Consider the following 2,618-nt stretch of genomic DNA (forward strand, 5'->3'; position numbering starts at 1 on the left):
CAAGACTCCCTCCCCCACTGCCTCAGAGACAATTCAGGCAGGAGCCCCTGGACTCTCCTATTAATCTTTTTGAATTTGACTGACCCATGACCTCTTACTCTACGCATCACCCGATTATGTTGTTGCTATTCTTTAGTATTATTATTATAATTATGTGCCGTGGAGCCATTTCCCAATTCATAGCGACTGGACTTTCTCCAGAAGATTCTGTCCCCTGCCATAATCCGCAACTTTTCTAATGATTCTTCCATTATGTTTGCTAAATTCTCTATCCATCTCGCTACGGACCTGCCTCGTCCACGTTTTCCCTGGACTTTTCCTAGCCTTAGTGTCTTTGTATGTTACTTGGTTACTGTTCTAAGTGCTGTCGCTTACCTCATTCATTCATTCATTCAATAGTATTTATTGAGCGCTTACTATGTGCAGAGCACTGTACTAAGCGCTTGGGATGAACAAGTCGGCAACAGATAGAGACGGTCCCTGCCGTTTGACGGGCTTACAGTCTAATCGGGGGAGACGGATAGACAAGAACAATGGCACTAAACAGCGTCAAGGGGAAGAACATCTCGTAAAAACAATGGCAACTAAATAGAATCAAGGCGATGTACAATTCATTAACAAAATAAGTAGGGTAACGAAAATATATACAGTTGAGCGGACGAGTACAGTGCTGTGGGGATGGGAAGGGAGAGGTGGAGGAGCAGAGGGAAAAGGGGAAAATGAGGCTTTAGCTGCGGAGAGGTAAAGGGGGGATGGCAGAGGGAGTAGAGGGGGAAGAGGAGCTCAGTCTGGGAACGCCTCTTGGAGGAGGTGATTTTTAAGTAAGGTTTTGAAATGGGAAAGAGAATCAGTTTGGCGGAGGTGAGGAGGGAGGGCGTTCCGGGACCGCGGGAGGACGTGACCCAGGGGTCGACGGCGGGATAGGCGAGACCGAGGGACGGTGAGGTGGGCGGCGGAGGAGCGGAGCGTGCGGGGTGGGCGGTGGAAAGAGAGAAGGGAGGAGAGGTAGGAAGGGGCAAGGTGATGGAGAGCCTCGAAGCCTAGAGTGAGGAGTTTTTGTTTGGAGCGGAGGTCGATAGGCAACCACTGGAGTTGTTTAAGAAGGGGAGTGACATGCCCAGATCGTTTCTGCAGGAAGATGAGCCGGGCAGCGGAGTGAAGAATAGACCGGAGCGGGGCGAGAGAGGAGGAAGGGAGGTCAGAGAGAAGGCTGACACAGTAGTCTAGCCGGGATATAACGAGTGCCCGTAATAGTAAGGTAGCCGTTTGGGTGGAGAGGAAAGGGCCGATCTTGGCGATATTGTAGAGGTGAAACCGGCAGGTCTTGGTAACGGATAGGATGTGTGGGGTGAACGAGAGGGACGAGTCAAGGATGACACCGAGATTGCGGGCCTGCGGGACGGGAAGGACCTCACTATGGTCTTTCAATTCCCCCCGCTCCCGTTGGCTCATCCCAGTCCTCACCTCCCCCATCCCCTCTCCCACCCAGCTCCTGCCCTCCCCTGGCTCTGCCCCCACCCCTCCTCCTTGGATTCCCTCTGTCCCAACGCCAACCCTCCTCCTCCTCCTGCGCAGGCCCCTGCTAACCTCATCCATCCCCTCCGCTCCCATCCCTGTCCGGCCTCAGCCTCATTCCTCTTCCAACTCATTCCCTCCCCGTCTCTCCCCTTCCTCCACAGCAGCTGTCAAGTATGGAGCCCTCGCTCCATCTTGGGGAAGCTCCCCGTCATCCTTGACCTGCTCCTGCCCCGCTCTCTCCTCCTCCTCTCTTTCACTGAAACCCGGCTCACCCCGGAACACACGGTCTCTTCTGCTGCTCCCTCCAGCGGAGACCGCTGAAAATGAAACCACCAGGTGAAACCTCGTCCACTTCAAGTTCTTCCTTGCCTTAACTCCACCCCACCAAAAAACTACTTCTCTTTGACCTTCGGCAGGAGTTTTCTCACTTAACTTCCTCCTCACATGCCCCGTTCCTCTGGCACTCTCTATTAGAGAAAATATTAACACCAGTAAAATAATCTCATATGTGGCTGGTATCAAAAACACTTGAAAACTAGAATCTTGTGTTTTCTGTCTTCTAAAGCTAGTAGCACACACGAAAGCAACATCACCACAAAACTTTGATCTGTCTTTGGAAACAGGAAAAAATCACTCCCCGAGGGGAGGTGCACCGTTCCTGGAGGTACTGCAATACCAGGTCGATGCGTGGAGTGGACGGAGCAAGCCCCTATTCCATCTCCCGGCTCCAAAAATCCATTTAATATATTGTCCTCGGATAGAGGACGTATCAGATATTAAACTGATAAGAACAGATACTACACTTGATCTTAGCCAAAAGGCCGAGAAGCGATAACTCCGCCCTCCACGCTCAGCCCGGCCCTCCCTCTCCCGCTCCTCTGCAGCTCACGACGACACGGAATCTCCCACTTCCCATCGCACCCCAGTGGCTCAGCACTCACTCTCTATTTGCATCTCCCCGCCCACCTCCGCTTCCTTGGAAGAGGCGGGGAAATTGGTAATTTCCTCTGGTACAGAAAAAAGAAAAAAAAGCTAATACTTTTACAACTGAAAGCCATTCATCAATTGTATTTACTGACCGCCTGCTTTGTGCAAAACAC

General features: G+C 51.8%; 1 non-coding gene across 1 annotated transcript; it reads right to left on the reverse strand.

The window, feature by feature from the left end:
• Nucleotides 1-2,160: 2,160 nt before the first annotated feature.
• Nucleotides 2,161-2,351, reverse strand: LOC114810585. The gene has a single exon (XR_003758281.1). It is a non-coding gene; the product is annotated as a U2 spliceosomal RNA (small nuclear RNA).
• Between the last annotated feature and the right edge of the window lie 267 nt (nucleotides 2,352-2,618).

Source organism: Ornithorhynchus anatinus, chromosome 3 (assembly GCF_004115215.2).
Source record: "Ornithorhynchus anatinus isolate Pmale09 chromosome 3, mOrnAna1.pri.v4, whole genome shotgun sequence".
In the NCBI taxonomy this organism is placed as follows: domain Eukaryota; kingdom Metazoa; phylum Chordata; class Mammalia; order Monotremata; family Ornithorhynchidae; genus Ornithorhynchus; species Ornithorhynchus anatinus.